Source organism: Typopeltis vanoorti, chromosome 26, assembly GCF_054136105.1.
Source record: "Typopeltis vanoorti isolate ZY-2024b chromosome 26, IOZ_Tvanoo_1.0, whole genome shotgun sequence".
NCBI lineage: Eukaryota > Metazoa > Arthropoda > Arachnida > Uropygi > Thelyphonidae > Typopeltis > Typopeltis vanoorti.
Window position 1 is genome coordinate 6,239,290 of NC_143574.1, and position 16,085 is coordinate 6,255,374.

Below are 16,085 nucleotides of genomic sequence, written 5' to 3' on the forward strand. Positions count from 1 at the left end.
TATATATATACTTTTAATATGCTTGTGGATGATGTTAATCTGTTGTACTACTATCTGGTCATTGCCATGTGCTTGTTAATATAATAATTCCATACACAATAGTTAAAAACCTACAGCATATAACTGTCATGTTGGGTGCTTGTAGGGATTGAGAAAGAAATCTCTTCTCATTTTTCTTGAGGAGTTGGAGGCTATAGTTGTACACCTTTAACAATCCTAGCTCACATTAAAATCAGAAAAAGTAAAATGCTCCAGCTATAATTCCTTGGAACTGTCACATAATAATTGCATTTTTTTTAAAGGAATAAAGTGAAAATAAATATATTAAAAACACATGTATGTCCCCTAAAATTAGCATTATGAAATTATATTTTACCTTACTGAAACTAGCACCGACATCCATAACTTGATACTCTGGAACCACAGGTAAGGTTTTGTATGTGCAGTGGCACAAAGAAAAACCTTACCTGACTGTTTCTGAAGGGGTGATATATTGGTTTCATTGACTGAAAGGTCAGATTAGGTTTTGAAGGATGCATGCCAGAGGTGATTGCTTCTTGCTACTGGTGTTGATTTTTGTGTATGTATTACTGGTGACCTTTTAAAGTTAATGAAGCCAGTACACAAAAACCAATATCAGCAATGCATGCTGAGAGGCAACATCTCTTGCAAGCTAACCTGACCTTTTAAAGTTAGAGCCAATCTTCTTCTTCTCTTCTGCTCATGGTGGGTTGGGTTCCTCAAAGACGAATTTTTGCCATTTCTTTCTGTCTGCTGTCTTTTTATGAAGTTTAACTGGGTGCTTTTTTTAATGTTGTCAATCCATTTCTTTCTCGGTTTTCCTCTGCTGGACTGTCCTTTAATTCTACAATTTAATAATATGTTTGATAGTCTTTCTGGGTTCATTCTTGAAACATGTCCAAACCAGCTTAGTTGATTTTTTTTTTTTTTTAGTGCTGTAATTATTGTTTCTTTAAAGTTAAGTTCTCTGACTTTTTCATTTGTTTTTCTTTCTATCCAGTTTGTTCTATTGATTTTTCTTAGGTATTTCATTTCAATAGCATTGAGTTCATCCATTTCTTTTTTTCTTAAGATCCATCATTCTGAGTCATAGAGCACTGTGGGAATTATCATTGTTTTATATATATCTTTGAATTTTTTGCTTAATCTTTTATTGTTCCATATTTTTTGTAGTCTGCCCATTGTTATCCATCCATTATTGATTCTGTGTTTGATAGTTTTGAAATAGTCTAGATCTTCATTGATCCTAAGTAAAGCAGTTCAGCTTTACTTGTTCTATATTTGTTCATCATCATCATCATCATCAAATTCCTGCCATGTACCCTCAAGGGGTGTACAGGATATGACAGTACTACATGAAAAAATTACATCATTACTAACTTCCTATCTACAATTTTCCTCCAAATCAGTCTGTTACTTGTCAAGACTTCATTATCAGATCTTATATTTCTATCGCCTAAGGCACTTTGTACCGTATCAATCCACCTATATCTTGGTCTTCCTCTGGGTCGTTTTCCTGCCAACTTGGCAGAGAACACTTGTTTTGCTAATCTTTCCTCTCCCATTCTATTTAAGTGACCATACCATCTGAGATTAGCTCTGCTAACACATTCCTGGATGCTGCCAATGTCAAGTTCCTTCCTAATATCCTCATTTTTAATATGATATTGCCATTGATGCCATCTGTTCACGCCTCTAATCTTTCTCAGGACTCTCATATCTGCGGTCTCTAGTCTTTGGTCAAGTGTTTTACTTCTGACCCAGCTCTCAGATCCATAAGTTAAAATTGGTTTGAACACAGTCTTGTATACAGCTAATTTAGTGTTCCGACTAATTTCTTTCTTATTCCATATGAATTTATTCAATTGACTTCCCACGATACCAGCTTTGCTGATTCTGTTGTCTATTTCTATATTTAGTTTACCATCTTCAGTAAAAATTGTGCCTAAGTAGCTGAAATGTTTTACTTGTTCCACAGGTTCTCCATTCACAACACAGTTGACATTTTCAATGATTCTGCCTATTTTCATTGTCTTTGTCTTTTTATTGCTGACCTTCATACCATATCTATTACAACAGCTATTCAATTTAGTCAGAGAATCTTGCAGACTTGTAGTGGATTTATTTAGAAGTATAACATCATCCGAATAAAGCAAAGAGCTGACATTAACATCTCCAATTTTGATATCAGGTTTAATACCACATTCCTTCATAATGTGATCCATATAGATAATGAATAACAGAGGGGATAATGTACATCCTTGTCTCACACCAGATTTAACATTAAACCATCTTCCTGTACTTCCTTCAATTCTAACTGCTGACTCACAACTCAAATAAAGACTAAGTATTGCTTGATATAATGCTCCATTGACACCATATAACTGCAGCGTATTGAATAGCTTCTCTCTTGGCACCTTGTCATATGCCTTTTCCAAATCGACAAAACTTAAATACAGATCTTTGTTATATTCCCATGCTTTCTCGACTATTTGTCGTAAAGTGAAGATCTGATCCTGACAGCCTCTATTTGGCCTGAATCCAGCTTGTTCTTCACCAAGCTTTTCTTCCACAATTCTTCTCAACCGTTTCTCAAGTATACTTGCATAGATCTTGCCAGGAACACTCAGTAGGGAAATACCTCTGTAATTCTCACATGCAGTTTTATTTCCCTTTTTATATATGGGTACTATGAGATCTTGCCAGGAACACTCAGTAGGGAAATACCTCTGTAATTCTCACATTCAGTTTTATTTCCCTTTTTATATATGGGTACTATGAGATCTTGCCAGGAACACTCAGTAGGGAAATACCTCTGTAATTCTCACATTCAGTTTTATTTCCCTTTTTATATATGGGTACTATGAGAGCTCTACTCCAATCATCGGGAATTCGTCCCTCTGTCCAGGCTTTCTGAACTATGCAGTGCAGCCACTGTAAGACTCTTATACCACCATACTTCAGCATTTCTGGTCGAATATCATCTACTCCTGCTGCCTTTCCACATTTCAAGCCTTTGATGGCTTTTTCTACTTCAAGTATGGATATGTATTCCTGACTGCATGCCTGGTCAGTGTTTTTTATCACTGTGCTGTCATCACTGCTTGTTTCATTTAGCAGTTTTTCAAAGTAATTACTCCATACTTCAAGGATATCTTTTTCTCCTGTTTTCATTTCACCTTTATCATCTCTAATTCCTTTTACAGCACTCTTTCCTCCATTCCTAAGCTTCTTCAACAACCTCCAGAATATTTTGCCCCCTTCTTGATATTTATTTTCTATATTCTTGCCAAAGTCCTCCCGTGACTTTTGTTTAGCTAGTTTTACACACTGTTTAGCTTTCTTACATTTGTCTCTGTATTCTGTAAAAGTAAAAGCTGACTTATTTGCCAGGAACTTTTGATATGCTTTCTTCTTTTCCTTCACTGCCTCTTTAACTTCCTGTGTCCACCAGGGAGTTCTGATTTTTTTATCTTTGCACACAACCTCACCACATGCCTCTCTGGCAGAATCAATCAATGTTTCCTTCAGAGTTTGCCACTGAATCTCCAAGGTTTGATTCCTGTTCTCAAACTCTTTCATTTTCTTTTCAATAATATTTCTGTATTTTAGTCTACAGTTTACATCTGAGAGCTGCTCAACTTTTATTCGCTTTAAAACTTTCTTACATGTTATTCTTTTCAATATGAAATTCAATTTTATCCTGCTCAAGACTAAATAGTGATCACTTCCAATTTCAAATCCTCTGTACACTCTGGTGTCCTGCACCAGGGAGAAAACATCACTATCAACAATAACATAGTCAATGAGACTTTTCTTATTCCTAGCTTCTTCTCTCCATGTGAATTTGTGCACATTTTTATGTTGGAACATGGTGTTAGTAATAACCAGTCCATGTCCTGAGCAGAAATCCAACAGATATTTGCCATTATTATTAGCTTTGCTCTTTTCTCCAAATTTTCCCAAAATATTTTTGTATGTCTCACAATCATTTCCTACTCTACTATTTAGATCCCCAACAAGGACCAACTTTTCCTTTTTCATTGTGTCAGTTGCTTTTTCTAAAGCCTCAAAAAATTCCTCCACTTCTACCTTAGTAGAACCTTCTGTGGGACCATAGGCACAAATAAGTCTCATTGTCCAGTTCCCCATTCTCATATTTGCCCACATTACTCTACTTGAGACTGACTGCCATTCAAGAAAATTAGCCTTGTATTTTGTGTTGAATACTATGGCTACTCCTTCTTTTCCTTGATTGTTATTGCCTGAATATAACATTTTGTATTTATTGCTCAGAAAGATCTCACCAGTTTTGGTCTTTTTTGTTTCAGTCACCCCTATTATGTCGATCTGGTACTTATCTAATTCCTCAGCTAGCTCCATTTCTTTGCCATTCAGGCTTCTTACGTTGATAGTACCGATCTTTAACTCTGGTGATGCTGAGTTGGGGTTTGTTTTCAGATTTGTTCCAGTAGCTGACTTTTCGCTGTTCGCCCTGGTTCCCTGGCGAAAACAACGGGGCCCTTGTTTAACTGGGCGACGCCCCAGCTGGCATGAAATTTTGTCATGTTGTACCATCATTTTTTATTTTGGTTTAACCAATAAGAATACAATTTGGTCGGCTAAATCCCAAATTGCCAGCCCATCCTCGTTCGTTCAGTATCAAAGTAGATACCCAACAGGGTGCACCACGAGAAGGTGAGGATTGGACATTAGGTCAGAAGCCCTGGTCGGTTCTCCGCATTCCTTTAAAGGCTATGTGGAGGTCTCCTCTCAGTTATACAGCTTTGACCCTTAAGCACCCCTCTATATTTGTTTCCTATTTTCATTTGGATTACTTCCCTTTTTCTTCCTATTACCATTAGTTTTATTTTAATAAAATTGATTTTCATATCATATTTGTTACTTGTTTGATGCAGCTTGGCCAGGATATTTTTTAATTTTTCTATGCTGTCTGTAGTGATAACTATGTTGTCAGCATACTTTAAATGGGTTATATTTCTTCTATTACAGTTATGCCTTCACACATCTGTAGTCCTTCGTCTACTACTACTTATTAGGTAGAGGTTGAATAAATATGGTGTCAATGGACAGCCTTGCATAACTCCCTTTTTAATTGCTACTTGATCTGTTTCTGTGTTTTTGTAATTCACTATTGCTTGTTTCTGAATAGTAATTCTTGATACAATTTAATAGGTATTTGTCGAACCCTCTGTTTTCTAGAATTTTAATGAGTTTGCTTCTGTTAATTGAGTCAAAAGCTTGTTTGAAGTCAATAAAGCAGCAGTACAGTTTTTTATTTTTGTCTCTCATAAGATCTGCTAATCTGTTTAATGTGAAAATTGCATCTATTGAGCTTCTGCTATTTCTAAATCCCATTTGCTCTTCTTCCATCCATTCTTCATAGGAATGTTTAACTCTGTTTTGAAGAATCTGATGAATATTTTATAGCAGTGGCTTAGAAGGGTAATAAGTCTATAGTTAGTGCAGGATCTGATATCTCCTTTTTTTGTGGATGGGTATGATCTGTCCTGTTCTCCATTCTGTTGGTAAATTTCCTTTCTTTAGTATTTTGTTGAACAGTTTCCTTAGGTAATTTATTATGCTTTCTCCCCTTCTTCTAGAAGAATGTTGTCTATGCCTGGTGCTTTATTATTTTTCATTTGTTTGATTGCTCAGTGTATTTCTTCATTTAGGATGCCTTTTGTGTCAGAAGTTTCTTCTGGGTTGAAGGCATCTTGATCTATGTTTTCTTCAGCTGCAAATGTTTCTTTAAAACGATCAGTCTATATTTCTTTTATTGTTTCATGGCTACTTGTTGTGGTTCCATCTTTTTGCAATATTGAAACTTGTTTAGGTGAGTATGGTCTAGCTATCTCTTTAACTATTTCACAAATGGTCTTGGAGTCATGTTTTTTGTATGCATCTTCACATATTCCTCTTTTCTTCGAAATATGTGATTTTTGCTAATCTGCATTTTTTGTCTATTTCTTTTTTCAAATTTTTGTGTAATATTCTATTTTCTTCATTATCTTCTTTTGAGAGGTTAGTTTGGGATATTCTTTTTTTCTCTAATAAATCTAAAATCTCTGGTGTAAGCCAATCTTTATTTACTCTTGTCTGGTAGCCCAGGTGTTTTGTTGCTGTTTCTTTAATAAGGTATATGTTGTCCTTTTCAGAAGAAAAACAATGACACTTAATGTGTCATTGTTTTTCTTCTGCAAAATGCCAACAAAAAGCAAATGAAACATCACGTTTTAATTCATAAGACTTTTCCTGCTGCACACAGTGTCAACCTTAGTAAAATATTTCATAATCATAATGCTTATTTTTGTTAATGGCAGACTGCATATCTAGAGTCAGGAGAGTAAATCAAGTGGGAGTTAAATGGATGAATATTATCATTAAGCTGGAGCTGCAAAAAAAAAGAAACAATTGTAGAGGAAATTTAAGGAGAAAAGGTGACCAGCAGGCACATGAACAATTACAAGGCAGAGTCCAGAAAGGTAACTAGTGTGGTAAAAAAAAAAAAAAAAAGGCAAAAGCAGAGTATGAAAGGAAGTTAGCAATGTAGGCTAAAAATAATCTCAAACAGTTCGATATGCTGCAAGTAAAAGAAAGAATGTATATGGCAGAATGATTTTACAGAATGCCAGTGGTAGGGAGGTAACTGAATCAGTGAAAATAGTAGAATTACTAGGTAAACATTTTGCAAGCATATATCATCCACATGGTGATATTGGAGGAACGAGAATCCAGCTTGTTCTTCACCAAGTTTATCTTCCACAATCCTTCTCAACCGTTTCTCAAGAATACTTGCATATGTCTTACTAGGAACACTCAGTAGAGAAATACTTTTGCAATTCTCACATTCAGTTTTATTTCCCTTTTTATATATATGGGTACTATTAGAGCTCTACTCCAATCATCGGGAATTCGTCCCTCTGTCCAGGCTTTCTGAACTATGCAGTGCAGCCACTGTAAGACTTTTATACCACCATATATCAGCATTTCTGGTCGAATGTCACCTACTTCTGCTGCCTTTCCACATTTCAAGCCTTTGATGGATTTTTCTACTTCAAGTATGGATATGTATTCCTGTCTATGCATGGTCAGTGTTTTTTACCACTGTGCTATCACTTGTTTCATTTAACAATTTTTCTAAGTAATTGCTCGATACTTCAAGGATATCTTTTTCTCCTGTTTTCATGTCACCTTTATCGTCTCTAACTTCTTTTACAGCACTCTTTCCTCCATTTCTAAACTTCTTCAACAACCTTCAGAATATCTTACCACCTTCTTGATATTTATTTTCTATGTTCTTGCCAAAGTCTTCCTATGACTTTTGTTTAGCTAGTTTTACACAGTGTTTAGCTTTCTTACATTTGTCTGTGTATTCTCTAAGAGCACAAGCTGACTTATTTGACAGGAACTTATGATATGCTTTCTTCTTTTCCTTCACTGCCTCTTTAACTTCCTGTGTCCACCAGGGAGTTCTGATTTTTTTTATCCTTGCAGACAACCTCACCACATGCCTCTCTGGCAGAATCAATCAATGTTTTCTTCAAGGTTTGCCACTGATTCTCCAAGGTTCTTGTTCTCAAACTCTTTCATTTTTTCTTCAATAATCTTTGTGTATTTTAGTCTACATTTCACATCTGAGAGCTGCTCAACTTTTATTCGCTTTAAAACTTTCTTGCATGTTATTCTTTTCAATATGAAATTCAATTTTATCCTGCTCTAGACTAAATAGTGATCACTTCCAATTTCAAATCTTCTGTACACTCTGGTGTCCTGCACCAGGGAGAAAACATCACTATCAACAATAACATAGTCAATGAGACTTTTCTTATTCCTTGCCTCTTCTCTCCATATGAATTTGTGCACATTTTTATGTTGGAACATGGTATTAGTAATAACCAGTCCATGTCCTGAGCAGAAATCCAACAGGTATTTGCCATTATTAATAGCTTTGCTCTTTTCTCCAAATTTCTGACAATCACTTCCTACTCTGCTATTTAGATCCCCAACAAGGACCAACTTTTCCTTTTTCATTGTGTCAGTAGCTTTCTCTAGAGCCTCAAAAAATTCCTCCACTTCTACCTTAGTACAACCTTTTGTGGGACCATAGGCACAAATAAGTCTCATTGTCCAGTTCCCCATTCTGATATTTGCCCACATCACTCTACTTGAGACTGCCTGCCATTCAAAAAGCTTAGCCTCGTATTTAGTGTTGAATACTATAGCTACTCCTTCTTTTCCTTGATTGTCATTGCCTGAGTATAACATTTTGTATTTATTGCTCAGAAAGATCTCACCAGTTTTTCTTTTTTGTTTCAGTCAACCTTATTATGTCGATCTGGCACTTATCTAATTCTTCAGCTAACTCCATTTCTTTGCCATTCAGGCTTCTAATGATGTTGAGTTGGGGAGTGTTTTCAGATTTGTTCCAGTAGCTGACTTTTTGCTGTTCGCCCTGGTTCCCTGGCGAAAACAATGGGGGGGGGGGGGGGCTTGTTTAACCAGGCAATGTCCCAGCCGGCATGAAATTTTGTCATGTTGTACTATCATTTTGTATATTGGTTTAAGCCAATAAGAATAATTGGATCAGTTAAAACCCAAATTGCCAGCACATCCTCAGTATCCAGGTAGATACCCAACAGGGTGCACCACGAGAAGGTGAGGATTGGACATTAGGTCAGAAGCCCTGGTCGGTTCTCCGCATTCCTTTAAAGGCTATGTGGAGGTCTCCTCTCAGTTATACAGCTTTGACCCTTAAGCACCCCTGTACCGTACTAGGAAATGATAATTATAATGGAAATACCCTTTTTAACAGAACTGAATTCAAACAGAAATTTTAAAAATAGCGCTATTTGAACTGTGTTAAATCAAAATATACAGTGTAAAAATAGAATTGTTTTGTTTTCTAAACCATGTTATTTCGAAATTGTGGGGAAAAAAGCCCTGTAAAAAGAAAATTAACTATATAAGGTAAAATTTCCTACATCTATCTCTCATCCTGAGATTTTTATTTAATAAGGTCAAAGCACCTTATGGTAACTTGTTTTGGTAAAATACTTATAAGCTCTGAATTACTTAACCTTAGTATTTCTAAGCCTGGCTCACTGATGAGACCTCAATAAAGGTTGAAACCAGTCTGGGTAGTGGCCCCCTTGCCTTTAATGCATAGCATCATACATCTCCTAAAGGAGATGGGCTTTGCATTAAGGGTAAATATTAAGAATAGTGATCAGAGCTTATTCCACCTTTACCACGAGTTGCCTAGACTTGTACTACTTTACGGGTCACTTAGACTTGCGGTACATGCAGGTGCAAACTTGACTTAATTGTCTGTTTGCTTACTTGGGAAATGGAGTAAAACCAAGTTTAAAATAGCTTGGCATCTTTAACATATATATATATATATATATATGTATGTATGTATGTATATGTAAAATGTTTTTTACCTTGGGTATACTATACGTTAAAGATACCAAGAAATTTTATAAACTTGGTTTTAATCATGTTTTCCCAAGTAAGCTAAGTTTGCACCTGAAGTACATGTCTGCAAGGAGATGTGTGAAGCATATCTCCTTGCGGACATGCATGATATTATGCATTAAGAGAAGGGCCACTACCCAGACTGGTTTCAACCTTTATTTAGGTCTCTTCAGTGGGAGCCAGACCCTGAGGTGGTGATACCACGGTTGAAGTAATGCAGAACTTATATTTACCTATACGAGTTGCCACAGGGTGCTTTGACCTTATTAAATAAAAATCTCAGGATGAGAGAAAGATGTATATCCAAGGTAAAAAGTATTTTATCTTGGGTATACTATACGTTAAAGATACCAAGAAATTTTATAAACTTGGTTTTAATCCTATTTTCCCAAGTAAGCTAAGTTTGTGCCTGGAGTATTTTCAGGTCTGAGGCAACTCGTGATAAAGGTGGAATAAGCTCTGATCACTTGCCTTAGTATCTCCCATAATGCAAAGCACATCTCCTTGTGGACATGTATAATGTTATGCATTAAGGGAAGGGCAACTACCCAGACTGGTTTCCTTGGTATCTTTAACAAGAGCTTTTCCAATGATGCTAATTTCTTCAATAAGATTGTCAACTCGATTTTCGAAGTGACAGAAGTCATTTGTGCAGTAAGGCAGAAGATATTTCCATACATCCCTCATTGTATTAGTCGTAACTTCTTGCCATGACTCATAAATGTTTTCACTAGCTTTCCTAATGTTAAAATTCTTTCAAAATTCAGTCAATGAAATTGCACCTTCTTCCATTGTAGCTTGCACAAAAATTCTTTGTAGATAATAAGAAATTATTTATTCCCTGCTCCATTGGCTGTAGCAAAGATATAGCATTTGGAGTTAAAAATATGACTTTTACATTTTCACACAGGTCATTTGGCACAGCAGGGTGACCAGGAACATTGTCAAGAACTAAGAGGGCTTTAAATGTAAGATTATTTTGCTTGCAATAGTTTTCAACTACTGGACAAAAAAAAAAAAATTCTTGTACCAGCCTTCAAACAAAGCTTGTGAGTTTTTATTTGCCTGCCAAATTACAGGCATTTAGGCTTTGTTGCAACCTCTTAAAGCTCTCAGACTTAGTGAATGGTAAATTCACTAAATCCAAGGTTTCGATTTGAAATCGCTATCATTTCCTCCCAACAGAAGAGTTAAGCGATCTTTGGAGAACTTTGTAACAGGTTGCAATTCTTCATTTTTAGCTAATAGTTCTAGATTGCATTTTCTTCCAATAAAGGCTGGTTTCATTGATGTTAAAAATTTGGCAGTCATTGTAATTATGTTTTTAAACATGCAGGAAAACTGTTGGCTGCATCTTTATCAGCACGTGCCACTTCCCTCCATTAACTTGACATTAAGCATTCCAGTTTGAGCTTTCAATTTTTCAAACCATCTTCTGCTGATATAAAATATCATGATATCCCCTTTGAATTTGTTTTCTTTGAGCGATGAAAACAGGCTGTTGGTACCAACTGGAATTCATTTTTGGTTGCAATCTTCTAGCCAAGTTATTAAAAAATTCTCCATTTCAACCAAAATAGGACTTCTGTTTCTAGTGCATTGCATACTGAATGATGTTGATGCAACTTTATCTTGCTCTATGTATTCCTTACATTTGGACAGAATTAGTCGTACCGTAGACTCGTTTGGGCCTATCACAATGCCAATGCTTGCCTTGCTTTGTCCATTATGAAACTGTTTAATAATGTCAAGTTTCGTTTTCAAAGTAATAACTTTACATTTCTTCTTATCAGATTTCACTGGCATATCACTTTTCCTTTTGGGCATGGTGAACTTCTACAGAATATGAAATACAGTAATGGGAAACCACTGCTTTGACATGTCTCCTTGGATGGTAGCCTAAGCAAAACTGAGCTTATGGCAGCATAGTGGCATGACAGAAACACAATCTGGCAACACTGTTTATGGACGACAGTTTCCAAGCATCTGTTTTTCCTATTTCGTAATCGTCTGCACTGTTCAAAATTTAATGTTTAAAATTTAATTTAATAAAACTGAAATATATATATATATATATATATATATATATTTCAGTTTTGAAACACACAGTTTGACAATAGAAATAGAAATGTGTACAGTTATTCAAATTTGAAATATTGCTGAGGAATGCGCAAGATTTATGGAATAATTATTCTATGAATGTTTTACTGAGTAAAGCTTATTTATATTAGCTTTGTGAAGGGTTGGTCTGTGTTAGTAATCTGCTAACAGTGACAGTTGAGTTGGGTAAAGGGAATGGCTACATGATGATAATGCTGGATTTTGCAAAACCATTTGACAGGATATCACATGAAACCGTTATGCAAACTTCAGCAAATAGGGATGGATATGAAACTGGTGATATGGATAAAAGGGTAAAAGGGTAGCTGATGGATAGATACCAAAAAGTATTATATGGAGGAGCAGAATCTAGGAGATGGCAGGTGACAAGTGGTGTGTGCTGCAGGACCACTGCTGTTTAATATATACATAAATGATATAGGAAATAATTCGAAGGGAGATATTCAGTTATTTGTTGATGATGCAAAGTTGTGTAGGGTAATAGTTAATGAAGGTAAATGTAGAGAGAGAGCTTACAGGATGATTTGGGCAAATCATAATTGATGTCAGTTTAATGTGGAAAAATGTAACATTATGCATTTTGGAATACAAACGTTACAAGCTGTGTACCACATTGAGAGAATAGTACTTCATAAATTAATGAGGGATTTGGGAGTAGTAGTTGATAGAGTTGAAGTGTATAGGGCACATTGCTAAAGTAGCCCGAGTAGCTCACATGATTACTTGGTTATTGAAGAACACACTAACAAGCAGAGATAAGAGAGTTATCATTCATTCCACTTTATAAAGCCTTGATACGACCACATCTAGATTATTGTGCTCAGGTCTCACTTGGGTTTCTTGAGGATGAAGAAGTGGCGGAGAGAATCAGAAGTGACCAAAATCGTGAGAGGTCAGTGGATTGTTCCCTATGAGGATAGATTGAGGGTGTGTGAATTGCAGGAGTTGGTTGATAGGTGAAAAGGAGAGAATATAATAGGAACATTTAAGTTATTTAAAGGATCTTATACATATTATTATTGTACAAGCACCTCCATGGAGTCTGAAGACTCACTGCAGGAAACCTAAATTATCCACACAATCTGTCATACCTCTTCTTGAACCCATTAACAGAGAAAATGCTCGCAACTGACACTGTAACCCATTCTATTCCTTCACCTACCTCAGAGCAAAATTGGTCCACAAACCTTTACTTACCAGAGCTTTACTCAACTCCCAGGGATGACTTCTTGTTCTGTACCCCTCTGGCCAAGTTATGAAATATTTCTCCTGCATCAATCCTATAAAACCCTTTAAGTAATTTAAATGTTCCTCATAGGGAACATTCCACAGACCACTCATCTCTGGATCCTCTCCACCACTTCAGGCATACTGCTAAAGGCAACTTTAGCAGTATGCTCTCTAATCATAATTGATTAGAGAGCATACTGCTAAACCTACTTATATAACTACTAATATAACTGTCTGACACTCATATTCCCTACCTTCATCTATTTCCTGGAGTATGGTTTCATCAATGTGGTACACAGCTTTCAATTTATTCCAAAATGCAACTTTGCATTTCTCTATATTAAACTGATGCCTGTTGCTTTTGCATATATACTGACAGCCTATTTAAATCATCTTGCAAGTTGTCCACATCATCTTGATTAACTATTACTCTACCTAATTTTACCTCATCAGCAAACAACTGAATATTTCCTTTCTGATTACTATTGATTAACTCCTTTCAGATATGATTGATGCATGGGAAATGTTTCAGCACTTGACTAGAGGAGACATGACAAGAGGACTGTTTATTAATAGGAACATACAGGCCTGTTTTATATATATATATATATATTTTTTTTTTTCCCATTTTTAAACTATTTTTATTCTAATTGTTTCTTATTCTAAACATAATATAGCTGTCTGACACTCATACTCTTGTGCATTTTTCTTCCTTGTGTATGAAAGTTTACTCTAAAGATGACTTATGAAAGGATAAATAGTAAAGTTTATTATGAAATAATTTTTCCCTCTCTTTATGCAAGTGTTAAATCTATTTATATTAAATCTTAATTGTGGTTATGATTTTTATTATAATTTCTGTACATATTGTATAATATAAACTACAGGAAAACCTTGCTTAATATGATTAATTATCCATCAATTAATGTGCGTTAAGCGAATGCAATAAACAATAAGAATAACTATAATTCATCCATTAGTTAGCGTAAATCTGAAAAAAAAAATTACAGTGAAAAATTTATTTGAGGATAAAATCATCAAAATGAATAAAAATCAATTGCTTAAATTTTTATTTAATCTCTGAACATTTGATAGAGCTACTTTTTTGCCAAAATAAATAAATAAGTAAAGATGTTTGAATAGTGCTTGACTTTTTCATCTTGTCATGCAATTTGCCATAGCTGGCGATCACTTTATAAAGATTTCGGCAGACTTTGAAGATATCAGGATCAGCATCAAACAAAATTTCCTTAGCATGCTCAATGTGATTGAAAACTAGCTCAAGTTCTTTTGCATTAGTTTCTTAGTCATAACATTTTCTTGTTCTCACTCCTTATCTTCTTGAAATGCACACTGTTCTTCTAGTTGAAGGAGATCATTCTCACTTAACTGTTGTGAATGGGAATCGAGCAAGTTTCTCACATCTTTATTCAGTTCAAATTGTGCTGATTTCTTCAATAATGTTAATCTTAGATTTTGCGCATGATAAACTAATATAGGTTTGAGTTCAAAGTCTCCTTCTGCATTGCCTCCTAATAAAAGCAAAAGATGATCTTTAGATACTTTGTATCTGGTTGAGGTGCTTCCATTTTAGCTAGGAAAGTTTTTGTTGACATACGCTTCCGAAACATACCAGTTTCGTCAACGCTGAATATTTGGCGATTGTCATAATCATCCTCAATTAACCTTTGCAATTCTTTAGGAAACTTGGCCACAGAATCTTTACAGCACTAGCAGATTCCCCAGTTATTCTTACATTATGTAGTCCAGCTCTATTTTTAAAATGGTCAAGTCATCCTAAACTTGCAGTAAAGCTTTCACATTCTTCTTGAAATTAGATCTCTTTCAGTGATGTAAAAATATCGAGAGCTTTTTGCCTGAATATTCCTTGTATTTGAGGTAGTAGCAACTTTTCATTATTCTTTGTATATTTTGCTCTTATTTAATATAGTCCAACTGTAGACTCGCTCACACAGTCATTGTATTACTAGCTCCACTTTCATGTCTCTTAATGACTTTCAGCTTTTCCTTTAACGTAATTAATTTTCTTCTGTTTTTATTATTGTCGCTTTCTTTATCGGTCTTTCTCTTTTCCATATCAGGGGTTGAATATAATAAACCCTTATAGGTATCTAAATTAAAGCAAATTGAAGGAAAAGTGCTTGAGCAAGAGAAGAAAGTTTTTGTTGACATGCGCTTCTGAAACATACCAGTTTCGTCAACGCTGAATATTTGGCGATTGTCATAATCATCCTCCTGAATTAACCTTTGCAATTCTTTAGGAAACTTAGCCACAGAATCTTTACAGCACTAGCAGATTCCCCAGTTATTCTTACTTTGAACATGTGCTTGCAATGATAGCTTTGAGTCAACTGCCGAGTGTCGCCAGCCACCCCAGCACTGCCACTGGCTACTACATTGATAAGTGCCGCCACTCACTGCAGATTGGCTACAAAAAATATTGGGTAATGTAATAAAATCGCGTTAACTGATTAATCACTCACTTAAAGCGGGAAATAGTATCATTTCACTCAATTGCGCATATCATATTTGCGGTAAACGAAGTTTTCCTGTATTTCTATAATGAATTAAGATCCATATTTATGGCTATTTTGCTTTTTTTTTACTCAATTCATTTAAGGCATTAATGATATTTTAAAGACATAGATAAACGAAAAATATGGAAGGAATAATTTTGGACATACCTTTGTAGGATTCTTGAGGTTGTCTTCTTTTGGAGCAGGCTAAACGATAAAAGTTTATGTATCTAAACTGCAAAATATGATGGGAGAGGGGACAGAAATGTGGAGATAGAATTATGTGAGAGCTAAAAATACGGAAAATCAAAGATATGTGAACTAAAAGCCGAATTTCCAAGGATGGACTAAAAATTTTTTTTTTTGGTAAAAGGAGAAAGAATATAATGAATGAAGAGTAGGGGTGGGAGTTATGGAGTGTGAGCCATTATCTCATTGTGTGAGCCTAGGTCTTTGGTGCTCGTGGGCAAAGTTGCACACAAGCTCTGAAGACTACACTCAGTCAAAACTGAAGTCCATTCTTGGAAATTTGGCTTTTAATTCACATATCTTTGATTTTCTGCATTTTTAGCTCGCACATATTTCTCTCTCCACATTTCTGCCACCCTCCCCCTTTCCTCTCAGTTATATTTTGCAGTTCAGATATATGAACTTTTTATCATTATATGACTGCTG

At 35.4% G+C, this 16,085-nt stretch overlaps 1 protein-coding gene across 1 annotated transcript in view; it reads left to right on the forward strand.

Moving 5' to 3' along the window:
• Positions 1 to 16,085, forward strand: part of LOC150092288 (guanine nucleotide-binding protein G(I)/G(S)/G(O) subunit gamma-12-like) — a 32,444-nt gene that overhangs the window by 13,290 nt on the left and 3,069 nt on the right. The gene's annotated exons all lie outside the window — the stretch shown is intronic.